A 14,678-nucleotide genomic window follows, 5' to 3' on the forward strand; every position below is an offset into this window, starting at 1 on the left:
AAAACTGCTTGCATATTTACAGTAGATACCCCTTTCCTCCTGTGTTGAAGGCTTGTGTCAATACAAACTAGCTGAAGATTTTTTTTTTAAATCAAGGCTTATTTGAGAATTTGATGTTGATAAAATCAAGCTATAGAATAAGCTATCACACATCCTTTTTTTGGCAGTGCGCGTCGTCAACGTTGAAATCTTTTTTCTTTTTTTCTTTTTAACTTTGAAATTTTATGGATCTAGTTCATGAAACGTGGACATAAAATGATAAGAACATCCTGTGCAAGTTTCAGGTCACATAACCAAGGTCAAAGGTCATTTTGGGTCAATGGACATAGTATTTTATCATATTAGTGTTCTGTGAATAATTATTTATTAACTGTTTTCAAAAGGCAGCATTGCTGCTACATCAAATTGCGTAAAGCAGGTGAGACTGCCAGAGGCGTTCCACTTGCTCCAAATTCAAATTCATTTATTTCCTGATCTCTAAAAATCAAACAAGATACAATACATTGAAATCAAATAAATCAAGTGATTTAAATGGTTGAAAGAAGTGTTAAAAGACACATGGAATCTAGGTTTTTCAAAGTCTGTACCAACTGTAGTGTAATTTCTCTGGTAAATATTAAAAATCAGAATTCTAGAATTTATGGATGATACATATCTAATTGAATCCAACAGATAGTGAGACTAGTTTTACTACCTGGTAAGCACACTACCCTTTATAAAGCTTTACATGTAAGCAATATCAGTGAGGGTAAACAGAGGAGTGCTCATTGGCATCCGCACACTAAATTCATTCGGGGTGGGAAGGTGACGGTGGAATCGGTTTTAAAATTAGGAGGAAATCAGACCGAATAGAAGCTCAATAGTTTGTGTGGAGTGTAAACAAATCATAGGCACCCGGGAAAGCATGCTTGGCTGACTGTCAATTTCTCTTTTTTCATTGGCCTTTTATTTCCCTCGTACGTGGATGGAGAGATGGTGTTAATTTGATGTGAATTCATGGGAATAATTTGAGGCAGGCAGCCAATTATCACTCGCTCTTGTTTGGACAAAAGCACTTTTTGTAACACTGTATACCATTTTTCAAATTTCTTGTACAACCAACGTGAAACTTTTGCAGCTATCTACATATTTGGTTATATCTATGTCTGTCTGTTTGCTTCTCTCTCCTTTTTTCTCCTTTTCTCTTTTCCTCTCCCTCAAATTTGTGTTTTTTGTATGTATACAATTCCTTGCTACCTTTCTGGCAGACTTTTATTTGATTTGTCGTTAAATATGCACATGTTTGCAAGTATCTATGCAAATACCATGTGCCACTATAAATCTGATAATTCTAAAGCATTAACAGAAATCAGTATCTAATATGTGACATGAACTCTATTTACTGTCAGTACATATTTCCTAGCCATCTATATGTATTTAATTCTGTATGTTTTACTAAAGGTTAATCCATTTATGGCCAATCCTTCTTTGTAGGGCGAGAGTAGTTTTCCCTTTCATGCGTATGCGTATGCTACGATGCTACGATGACCGGAAGAGTGGGAGGCGATTATCGTAAATGTCACAAATCTTCTTTTCAGAGAATTCCCCTGAATTCATGCCATCTCATTGCACTGTAAGAATTATATCTATATCCTGACATTTTCAAAACAAGCTGCTTAAAACAGATATGATTTATAAATTGTGATATTATGATATCTATTTTGACCCAGAATGAGTCTGGTGAGACATTTTAGGCATTCATAGGCAAATGCTAAATTCAGTAATATAAAGAAGTCAGTACTACTAAATATGTAGTGTCTGCTATTGATGCAGAGCATATATGTGTTTGATCCAACTTTTGTAGTGATCAAAAGAAACGGTCCCATATTTCAATAGGCCTACTTGCTTTGGGACCTGCCCAGTGGCTGTCTTGGAGAAATGTTTGTAACTCTGTTCAGGTATCTAGAACATGTCCTAATTAAAGACATGACAAGTGGAGGAATAGGAAAAGGGAATTAGGAATTGGAACATGGCCAATGTGAAGAGATATTTTCAAGTGGATAAGAGTGGCTCTTTATAATCAATCCTGAGTACCGTTTCAGTCCTTACATTCATACCTATAATAGTGTGTAAGTTCAACCTCCAGGTGTATGGATCATGTTGCAGCTCCCATGACACTAAATAGTACATGTGGGACTAATGGAATTGCGGTGAAGAGTACTCAAAACTTGTTTTTCTTTAAGGTATGCATCATAGTTGTTATAGAGATTACAAAGATGAATAAGTAATATAGTTAAAGTAAATAAAACAGATTTATGTTTATTTTATTTTTCTAGATCTCCCAAATGTTATGGAAATATAGGGATGATTTTGCTCAAAAATGGGGAAAGAATAGCATTTTTCTTGGGAGTGTGTTGTAAAATTATAGTAAAAATTGGAAAAAGCAAATGTAAAAAAAAACAATAAAAGAGGGAAGTCAGACTCCTTCCCCCCAAACTCTGAATAGCCAAGAGGTCTTCCTTTTTAACATGATCACAAAGACTCTCTACCTCGTTAGTAATCCTGAACTCATACCTACATTGTTTTTAATAAAGATTGAGCTTTTTATAACTTAGGGTTTTCATTATCCATTTTGATGAACTTTGAGTAAGATTGTACCCAATGTTCAGAAAAAAAGAAAACAGGTATGTTTGTCAGCTAAAATGATAACATACATTATATAAAAAGATTCTTGGGTGAATATTTTCCCTCAGCATTATACAAATTGTAATTTGCCCAACAAATATGCATGTCATACTTTTTCCCCAATATAGGGTGAATTTAGAGTGAACAGGTTGTAAGTGGCAGCTCATAGTGTCAATTTATTTTATCCTAGCCACTTTGATCAGGACCCCTAACGGAACCCCAACCATCGATTTAACCATTCTGACCACAGTATGACGTAGTTCTCTCTTGTGATGCGAATAATCATGTGCATGCTCATGGTAGCTAACTTTCCAAGGACAGTCCCATGTTCATGTTGATAGATTGACAAAATTTGATATTCCTGCTTGCAATATTATCTGAAATTGATGTAGGTACTATACATTGAGATGGAACTAATTGGATTTTAAGATGAAAACTGATTTCTTTCTCCTAGTGTGTTTCTAGTGTATTTGAAAAATGTTTGAATGTGACAGTGTAGTTTTTGCTAAGGGCTGTGAAAGTCAACTATGATAATGTTATAAAGCGGTCTAACAATGATGGCAGTACTGACAAGTGGTGTCATGCAGTGGTTTATTCAATTATGCATTAATCAAGCTTAATTCAGCATGCATACATAAAAGTGACTCAAATAATTAAAGCTTGCTTTTGTTTACAGTGCACAGAATTCATGCTTGTTACTAAAGTTACAATATTAATTTGCACACTGTTGATTTACATATAATTGTCTCATTAATGCAAGTTAGAATTTAACACCTTTTGAGAAAAGCATGCATTCATTGTCAGAGGCTGTCCCAATTGACATGCTATATTTTTCATGATTATTCATGAAATCCACATAAACCACGGTTTCAGGCTTTGAATTCAAACCTACTGTGAATGTGTCATGGTTTTGTTGAGGTGAAATTGTGAAATTGAAATAGGCATACCTTCCAGTAATGCCAACACTATTTAATACACAGATTTTTTTCGGTGCTACGTGGATTTTATTTAGAGTCATGCTTCAGTTTGATTCAATACTCAATGTTTCATGATGGAAGAAATATTTACAGGTGGATAAAGTAAGACATAGAACAAAATGGAATAGCAACCCATGACATCAATGAAAGAGAAAGACACAGTACCAATGCGTTTGTTCTTATGATGAAATGAAGATACGTGATTTAAGTTACTTGACTGTGTACTGTGAAAGATGTTGATTGATGGAGGACTGTACATGTGTATTTATATAAAAACATACATGAACACTTAATTTCCCCTTGACGAATAGTGATTTTTTATAGGTTATTCTATTTCACAACCCGCCATAGGCTTACATGTACAATCTATGCACTCCAGTTTTTAATTCAGATTATTTGCAGTTACTTACACTGGAGTCCTTTCCTCAACTAGAGCATTGTTTCATTGATTAGGTGCCCTACTGTGAACTCCACCTTGTCCTACCGACCTGTGTAATCTGCCCCTTTGCAGAGCCCCAGTACTGTAGATCGGACCATTATAGCCTTCATACTGAACTCTGGCCTGCCCTGCCCGCCTCTCTGTATTTCCAGCCTCACTGACCTTCTGGCTATTCTAAATATTAGCTTTCCTTCTATCTCTCCTATGCAAGAGGTTAGTTAGGGGTGGGGAGGATAGTTGAAACGTGTCTCTGATCAAGCTCTAGATGCATGCATGGTAGATACCATGGAGTGGTTTAGGAGACAGGATAACGATTGGACATTGAGTCTGCCTAAGAAATGCCTATTAAACCGGTCTCATATTATATAGAGCACATGTGGTACAACATAGACAGTTGGACCATTTGATGTATGCTTTTGTGTCTGCCGAGGATGTGTAATTTGATAACATCCATCAATAAACCATGACCTATTTTTATTTTTAGATTATTTAAGTTTTTTTATTTGAAGCAATATACTTACTGCTTTCAGATTACTACATTTTGAATAAGCCAAGTTTCCTATAAGTAAACTTGCAAGTGAAGCAATTAAGCCTTTGATTCACATAAGACTTGTTAAAAAAAGAAAAGTAATAAAAATATTCATGTATATATTTCAAAATGCAATATATCAAGCAACACAAACTATTTCTATTTTCATATTTTTATTATGGTAGCAGCCTCCCCACACTTCCTACCATTGTGCTTTGTTTGGTAGTGCTATTTAATTCTGTCTCAAAATAGTAATCCCAGTTGAGGGAGCCAATCTTTATGAAAGAATAGGTTCATATCTCATGCTGATTACAAAATACATTGTTTGGTCGCAAGAACTTAATCACCTTCAGATTTTTATTTTATCTCATGCTGACATTCAAGTCATTCGATTTGTGTGGGAAGGGAGTGAACAGTCATCGTAAACCTTTGAATGATATGCACGTTATTTAGGAGCAGTATAGGCTTTAAATGTAAGTATTAACTAACTTAAGAAGAATGCAAATTAATGTGAATAAAAATCTAAATCAGCATTATGTTGAGGGATGTGTGGAAGATAACCCTTAAAACATCAATAGAACTATATTGTAAGATGGATACAAGTTTGATGTATGGGTACTTGGCTATTCACATCTCTCGTGTTTGACATTTCAATGCTTTCATCAACTCTAAGATTTGGCCCTTGTGTGCTTTTGTTTCATATATAATGGAAAATGGGATGTAATTTAGAAAATAAGAAACAATGAAATATCTAAGATAGTCATCCTTCTTGCCAGGAAATGTGTAAATCACAATTCTACACTTTGTACAAATTAAAGTCTTTGTAGATATATTTCACATGTTCTAAGCTTATCCTATTGTCCTATAATTTGATCTATATGTACCTGTAGGTTCCATTGCATAAAATTTACTATTAAAATAGTATTATGTTTGTGACTTCAACATCATGGTATAACTACCATGGTAACAATATCAAGGATTGACTATCCTGCTGCATAATTTGTTTTGATACAACAAGCTTGTATGATTCAAACTTAAAGGCTTAACATTTCAAATTCGCACTTAAGTTGCATTTTCAAGCTTTCAAGCAATTGAATGATGGCTTTAGATAGAAAACATCACAAGAAAAAAAGTCCAGCAAATTATAGACATGGGCTTCATCGATGCTTCAGGGGATGTGTGTGGAAAATTGACCTTTCTCCGCAGATTTTCATGAATTGCAGATTAAGTCCCAAGGAACAAGCAGCACAGGCTTGTGTAATGCAAGTACTGTACATGTAAGCTTTCAGTTTAGAAGAGTTGCCATAAAGTCATAAAAAGATGTCATTCTACATGAAAATATAAATTATAAATTAGTGAACAAAGAAGTACTTCTGAAATACCTGGGGAGTGTTTCATCAACATTTTTGTCCGACACGTTGTGAAGGGAGCGTTTCATCAACATTTAAGTCCGACAAGTTGTCAGATCTGACATCTTTCCTTGATTTTGATTGGCTGAGAGGCAGTGTTACTATGGTAATTGTCGGATAAAACATGACTTGTCGGATAAAACGTCCGACAAGTTCTTTCATGAAACGCTCCCCTGATCTTACATCTTTCCTTGATTTTGATTGGCTGATAAGCAATGTTACTATGGTAACTGTCGGATAAAATGGGACTTGTCGGATAAAACGTCTGACAAGTCCTTTCATGAAACGCTCCCCAGTTCATTTAAATTGATGAGGAAAAAGTTTGGTTAGCTACATGGTTTGATGAGTGATTCCCTGTAGGAAACTAAGCCATGCATTTATATTTGAAACCTGGATGAATAAGATTTTTTTAATAAAAAAAATGTACAAGGCCCTGAATGTCTTACCAAGATATTAGTGCGTACTGAACGTCTAAAAAGTAAGAAATAATCCAGGTTTGCCAACTGAGAGCACCTGGTGGGTACACGGCGTTGGTAGCCCAGTAAGGCAGTTACTATGGCTCCTGGAAGAAATTTTACCCTTAAGAGATTGTGAATATGTCTTGCCAAATAACCGAACACTTTGCTCCTAAAGATTTGGCCCTTCCTGTCTTACCTATATAATGATTGCAATTACCATAAAATGAATCAATGTGAATGTGAATTTGAGTCTTGGACTAAGCCATTAACTTTTAAATATTATATTTTAGTCCTATTGGATAAAATATGTGATGAAATACCTTCCATGTAAGAAAAAAAAGACACTGAGGAAAAGGGCAATTTTGCCCCAAAATGTCTAAATTAGTCCTAGAAAATGCAAAAGGAGCCGTGGTAAGAAGTATTGCGTTCAATCAAACTGTAAGTCAGAATGAACTGAAGAAGGAGAAATACCTCCTGCTAAAAAGATTATAAAAAAAGAAAAAAAAACCCTGATCATCTACTCTATTTCATCTTTTTGAATTGAGAACAATAATGTTAACTATGAAAAAAAGTGGACTTTTTGCGAGAAAGTAATGTTTTGGTCAATCCGACAGGACAAACAGATTGAGAAAAATCGATTGAAAAGTGATACTGTTTGATGTATTGGGTCACTCCTGTATTCTGGATGCAACCCGCACCCACCTACGCATTGCCTAGAGCAAGTCAAAGGTGCACAGAACGTTGTCTTCTTCACTCACTGTACAGTAGAGGGGTCTCCTCTTGAAGGTTTTGGTCTGATCATGAATAATCCCACACACGAAAGTACAATAGGGTTTGGATGTGGCCTACTTTGAATCAATGCTTTTGGAATCAGAATATATTTCTTTCTCCCGTGTATTTTTTAAAACAAATTTATTTCTGGATTGCCATTTACTTGCTTCATCAAAAGATTTGTATTTTTTTACAAAGATATGATAATTAATTTTTCAGCAAGGTATTCTTTGTTTGTACTTTCTACATTCTCATGTTATTTTCTTGTCCTACTAGAATATGTAACATAAAATGTCCCATGTTTCTGTATGCCTCTGAATAAATTCCCTGTATGGCTTCAATTCTAGTTAAAATACAATAAATCAACTTGTTTATCTCCACACCTTCACAACGCCCACTCCTTGTCTCATTCACCTCCTTCCTATTCTTCTTGTGTGCTCTTGAGTTTTACTGCATCTAGTAAAGAGACGTACCGTTTGGGAGGTGATACAACATTGTGGAGGAAAGCAAATGAATTGTTGGTCTGATTTTTTTCAAGTTCTTATTTCCTTATAGTGGTATTAATTCTTTAGATCTCTTATTTTGGAAACTGTTGTTGGCCTCTGTGATTCTTAGGTGAAGGAGAAAACTAGGGAATTTTCATTGTATGGATGTCCAGTATTGCAACATGTTAAGGGTAAATAGAATTGGACATTCTTGTGAGAAGAAATCAGTATCATGAATCAGGTGAAGAGGAAGTGATGAATAGAAATGAATGTGGGCTTCCCACTGTGTACGATGATCGAATATATGCATTTTTACTATTGTTATCATACCTTAGTAGCCTGTACTTGAAGCTCTCCTTCTCAACCTCCCTATACCCCATCACACTATGGATTTTCTCTCGGGAGCATGGCTGCAAAGGTAGCTGGTGGTATATATTTACCCCCTTTGATTTCTTGTGATATGAAAAATAGAAATCTTGAAAAGATATGAAATTAAAAAGGAGGAATATGACAGAAAGATGGGTTGGTCTTGTAACTCTACTATTAAGTTTTTAGTGGGCACACCTGAAGTGATAAAGGGTGCAAAATTGCACCAATATTTCCCTGTGTGTATTTATAGATATTCTGTTGTCATCAATGATTTTGGCTCCTCTTTGTACTATTCTCTTTCTCTTTTCCATTTTAATTCCTTTTACAGTAAATATAGTCTTTCTCTATCTACCCCTATCCTCTCTCTTCTCTTTCTGCCCTCTTTTCCTTTTTCTTTTTCTCTTCCTTTCATACCTTCTCAAATTGTTTTCATAATTGTTTTCATTATTGTTCTCATAATGTACATGTAGGTCTCTTTCTCTTCCACCTCATTCTAGGTTGCATCCTCATAGAAGTGAGACAGCTTCTTTTGAATGCTGTACAATGTGGATTGCTATATTTATCCCCCTGACAGGTGATTTGTTGTGTAGTGTTGATGGGAATAATATTGGTAATGACTGATTATAAACGGTGGAAATATTGCTTCCCAAATGACAATTCACTCTGACAGTTACCAAATAATGCTGGAGAGAAGAAAATGGTGGAAAGGAATCGAAGCAGCTATTCAGCATTTCAGCCACACTCTAAATTGCAGGGATTTGAAATAAATCCAGGTGGACTATAGTTAGGGACCAATCAAATTACGGTATAGATTTAGTTTTAATCCCAAAAATATATTATTAAATCTCTAGGGATTTGAATTTAAATCCTGTAAGATTTGAATATGAATCTTTAGGATTAAAATCTAAATCCAGAATTTGATTGCTCTGTAACTAACTGCATTCCATCTGGATTTATTTTAAATCCATGCAATTATGAGTACAGCCTTTTTATGTCAACTTTTTTTTTCATTTGAAAAAAAAATGAAATAAGCCTTTATGTTGTACGCAGTGACATGGCTGCGTACAACATGGCTTGCAGTGGGATCTTGGACAGAGATAATATTCAGATCTAAACAACAATAAAAAGAAATGGAAGTTTGTTGCATGAATGATGTTTTGAATTGTACTTTTTTTTCTCATAGCTATTGTAGAATTATTTTTGATAATGGAACACATTTTCCTTCAAGAAAGTCCCTATAAGATCAAGTTTTAATAATTGAAGATTTGAAGACTTTGGAATGAACAAATATGGTAAGCACTAGATGTTGATAACAAAAGGAATACAGGCACATTCATAGTTTAACCCATAATTTTCTTTCATTAATGCTGCTTTGTTCATAAATTGGTATCAAGGAAAATGAAAACTGGAAAGCATAAAATTTTGTGCCAGGTTGAACTGCACTGTCAACCTAGTTTATTTGTAATGCAAAGATGAAACTTGGAGATTCATTGATAAAGGGGAAAGTATGAGTCATTTGGAGCTGAGTCACATTTTAAATCAATACATCGGTATGCAACTGATTAGAACTCATGTCAGCATGATCAAATTGGCAACAGCATATTGCGTCAAGAGTGTGTGAAATTATTGATCACTGAAGCGCAGTTTATTTACACTAAATTTCATGTTCACAGAGAGGCGTCAGAATGTGAAGTTGCCTTTAGAATTTTTCATGTAGATTGGTTCTGCCAACTTTAAAAAAGTAGATTAATTTGTGAAGTATTGATTTCTGGAATTGGACACAAAATAAACACATTAGCTCTGTATTTTGTAATTAATTGCGTAATTATGTTTGCTCGGCAAGCTGTAATGTTGGCATATATTGCTTTATAAGATATGACATTTAGTCAGAACCTTTTATTTGGTCTTCTTCATTATTCAATCTTGCGGCTATTAATTGAAAAGGAAATCTAAATTGTGCACCATTCATATACATACAGCTATCAGATGTTTAAATCTCATGATGTGGAATACATGTAGCTTTATATGTTTGAAATCTATACAAGATGCTACATGAGATTTATGACACAATTGAGCAAATCAATGTAATTTGTATGCTTGGATGAGCAATGTGATAAATCAAATACAAGCAGTGTAATAAAATGTTAAAACTCCTTCCCAGAAGAAAATACATTTTATTTTGCCATAAGTCTGAGATGTAACACTGTTTTATCCTTATCATTCTCCATAAGGACATTCCACAGGTAAAATGAAATCCATGTCATTTTCACCAAATTTTGCACAGAGGTACTTCAGCACCTAAATATTCCCAATATGCAAAAATTAATATGGGGCCATGTGCTTGGTATTTTGCTATCAAGCTTTGAAGTTCTCGAGAAATGCGCATTCAAAAGGTTTGGACATTTTAGACATCATGCGAATTCTACGTTGAGTTTAAACATCTTTTACTCAGTAAAAAGGCATGTAAATTTCATCAGATTTTACAGTGTAATTCAGAGCTGTATGATTAAGATGGGTAATCCATTCATATTGTTGTTCGATTGCCCTTTTAAGGCTAGAAGCACCTTCAATTCTTTAAAATGGTGCGAAAATATCACAAAAACCAATCTTAAAAAATTGAATTTTCTGTGATAAATTTGCAAAGTTCAATAATTTTTTTCAAAACCCATGTCATTTTCACCAAAATGTGCAAAGTTGTAGAGGAAGGTATATTTAAGAGGCAAAAACATTTAAAAAAATAGGGATTCATGTGCTTGTTTTGTAACTATCAACACTTTTGTTGGAGGAAATTAGCTTTTTAAAACACCCAAAATTGCCCTAAATGCTTCGTAACTACAGTATTTGAGGAAATGTCTTAAATTGTTGTACCCTTTATTCAAACTCAAGGTCATATTTGTCATATTTCGCAGTAATGCAGAGTAAATTATTCTCACATCTAGGTATTAAATAAAATGTTTCCATGGATTATTTCTACTAATTAGCTTCATAAGATAACATATCTGATATGCCGTTAGAATGCAGATCAAGGGAAAAGTCTACTGATACCTATACATGTAGCTAATTAATCACCTATTCATCCAAAGCGCATGGCGTAATATATGCGCAAAACATAATAATGCGCACAAACTTAACTGTGGAACGTCCTTTATAAATGCTTCAAGATTTGCTATTCTCACCCTCTGCCATAGTCACTAAGTGCACTTAACAGTTTTAAATGTCATGTACAGTGTATGTTTGCTAAAATGAAAATCCTTGTACATGGAAGGAGTGGAGGACTTTGCATGTATGTAAAGATATAGGAGTACAGTAGTTATTTATTATGGCTAGGAGGAGCATCATTCCATTGTTTCTGCACCCAAATCCTGTGTGATGTTGGAATACAATTGACTGCCTAAAGCGAAAGTATGAGCAGTTGAGTAGTAATTTAAAGCGAGGAAGATCTCTGAGAAACACTTCTTTAACAATGAGTAGACCATCTTACAAGCTTTATAAATTCTAGACTTCTGTCATACAAAATGTTTGTGCATTGTAATAATCTGATCTGTTTGTTTACGAGTGTTGTGTTGTGGGAATTTGACATGAATACTTGATAACAGAAACTCTTTGTAAAGCATCCAAAGATTCATGGCATTGATCTGCTCAGATTGACTCTCTTGCTTCCCTGGCTGGTAAACTAACAGAAGGAATCATATCCTTGTGTCACCCACAGTTCTTGTATATTATGAATAGGGTTAATGTCCCTGATGATGAGAAAGGTTACAGAGAGCTGTGATTCTCTGCTTTCCCCTGATCACAGTATGAATAAGGATTCATTTATTTTCTGTAAAAAGATCACCTTTTTTTACACTTTGCTGCTTAGTGCCATACACTGCAATACACCAGTGTTGATTTAACACCAGCCCAGGCCATGTTATGGAAAACACCAGGAAAGTGTTGAAACAACACCAGTTAAGAATCAAACTGATATTGGTTTAACACTGATAAGTGTTGTTTAAATGCATATCTGGTGTTACCCTAAAGCCAAAGTGGTGCTTTTTCAACACCTTTGGTGTTTTCCTATATACATGTAGATACTGAGTTGGTGTTAAGTTAACACTGATATTTTTCCAGTGTAGGTTTGTTTGATACTGGTAGTCCCTTATAGTGACATATTATTTAATTAATTTGTGTCTATTAATTTATTTGTCATTATTATTTAATAAAAATATTATTTGGGTTCAGTTTTGTCTCTTTATATTTATTTATTCTTTATTTTTTGGGAGGGGGTATTTAAATACCTGCATATACAAAATAGAATGCCATATGCCACTGACTATGAAATTGACATAGTCATTCCTTAGTTGAGCAGAGTCAATGATCTTTCACATCCAAATAAATAATTTAGTGGAAGACTGTTTTCATATCTTCATCAGATCTCCAATCTTGATTCAATTGAATCCTTATTTCAAATCCCTAAATTAAGAGGGTGTTAAATATTATGACAATATAAAGTAATGCTTTTCCTTGGCTTTCATTCAGATATACTTTAATGTATGAAGAGCAAAGGGATAGTGTATGTAAATCTTACCCTCCATATAAAGGACTTGCTAAGTGATGAGACAATGCCAATGGTAGAATATGATTTAAATGAAGGAACAAAATAGAATAATATATAAAACCATAATTGAAAAGAATTCATGTACAGGTCAAAAGTGAATAGAATTCATAGATTTTGATGACACACATGTAAGGTATACAACAATTTGCACTCCCTTCTTTAAACATGTGCAGATTTTGTGTCATTGTCATGTCCTGGTTGACCATTATCTAAACTGTTTAAGTCAAATCAAATGGAATTACTTGATCGCATCCCTATTGAGGGAACAATGATCAGAAAATAAAGTTGTCACTGTCTGTCCACCATTACTCCAAGGGAATTTAGTTGGTTTCATTAAACTTAGACGTGTACTATGTCCACCAAGAAGTCACCTTAAGGGTCACATCCCAGGGGGAATCTAATTTCATTACATCAGGAATGCAAGAAACAGAATCGAAACTCTTAATGAGATTTGGGAGCAACCCAAGGTCAATCCCAAGTTTATTTTGGCTCAGACTCACTCCCGTAAGGCAATCCCCCTATCTCTGGGAGGCAGAATTTTGAAATATTAATGACGGGTTCGTGGGTTCCTTCTGGGAGTTCGGTTGCAATGGAGCTGAAGAATGTCTTTGATTGATGAAGTTGAGCTTGAACTTGATATAGGGTTCCTACATGTATGTCACAGCAAGGGAGACATAAAATGAAATTTATAATAGATATTGACCAAGTTTGTGAAGCAATGGGTGAACTTTATGTATTTATTTTGGGGGCTACTTTTCACAACCTACTGCCTTAATATGCAACAATGGATAAGCTTTAACATTACAGTGAATTTAGATGTTCAGAGCTCTTTTTAAATTTTACAGGACTCCATTAAATCATTTCAGGGACAATTTTATGTAATAGTGTAAGTTTTTGCCTCGATATAAATTGTATATTTGTGAAATGTCCAAAATATTACCCTTCCCCTTTTATCAGGTTGTAGACCAATTGATTCCGCAAATCATTGTACCCATTCTTGATTATAGATGGATGAAAAACTGCTAAATTCAGGTCAGATTTTTCTGAATCCAATGAGATGTTTCATTTATTCCCATTTGATGAAGTAGATCGCTTCTAGAATTACAAATCTAATTATTTCTGTTATTTGCATTCCCAATTAGTTAAGGCTAACTGGGTCAAAATGTCAATGTACGTGGTATAAGGATGTTTGTATGAAATTCATGTGTGTTTTCTGATATATGAACTGCAGTTTACTTTGGGATCCATTAGTGTTTGAATCCCTCTGAATTTTTTTAGGTTTCATTTATTCAGCAGCAGTAGTGTCGTTTTATTGTTGCATTTTTAAATTGAAATTTTATGTTTTAGAAATGAATAGATATTGATATGTTTTAAAGCCCTCTAATTTGTGTGGAAAAAACAATTTTAATTCTTACATTTGAATCAGCTATTCATATTTGATTTTCATGTTTTCTATCAATTTGCAAATTTATGGATTTTAGCATTGAATGAAAGATTCTTATCTAATAAAAATGGGCAAGTGTGTGTCATTTCTTTTAAGATATATATATATTTTTGATATTATTTGTAGTGCTCTGGATTAATAATTATTGGGTCACTTCGCAAAATATGGTCAAATTGCCTTAATGGGTGATGCTGTAAACATTCATATCTAAGCTTTCAATAGCATTATCCATTTGCTATATAGTAAACCATACACTACAGGCTATATAATCTAACTTCAATCCTGTTCCATTGCTCCCTGCTGTGGCGAGAATGCATTAATAACTTAATAGCTCTCATTACACATGCAAGTTGTTATATTTAGGGCTTTGTTGGGCTGCTTCTTTTGTGGAAGTGGTAATTGTGCATAATAGACATAAATTGTGAAAGTTAATACTGTGCGGATTTGCGTTTTGTCAGTGTACATGTTTAACTCTATTAGTATTTCAGGCTTTTTTACTAACTTTAAAAAAATATTTTTTCTGTCAGTGCACTGCT

Source organism: Lytechinus variegatus, chromosome 3 (genome assembly GCF_018143015.1).
Source record: "Lytechinus variegatus isolate NC3 chromosome 3, Lvar_3.0, whole genome shotgun sequence".
NCBI classification, from domain to species: Eukaryota; Metazoa; Echinodermata; class Echinoidea; order Temnopleuroida; family Toxopneustidae; genus Lytechinus; species Lytechinus variegatus.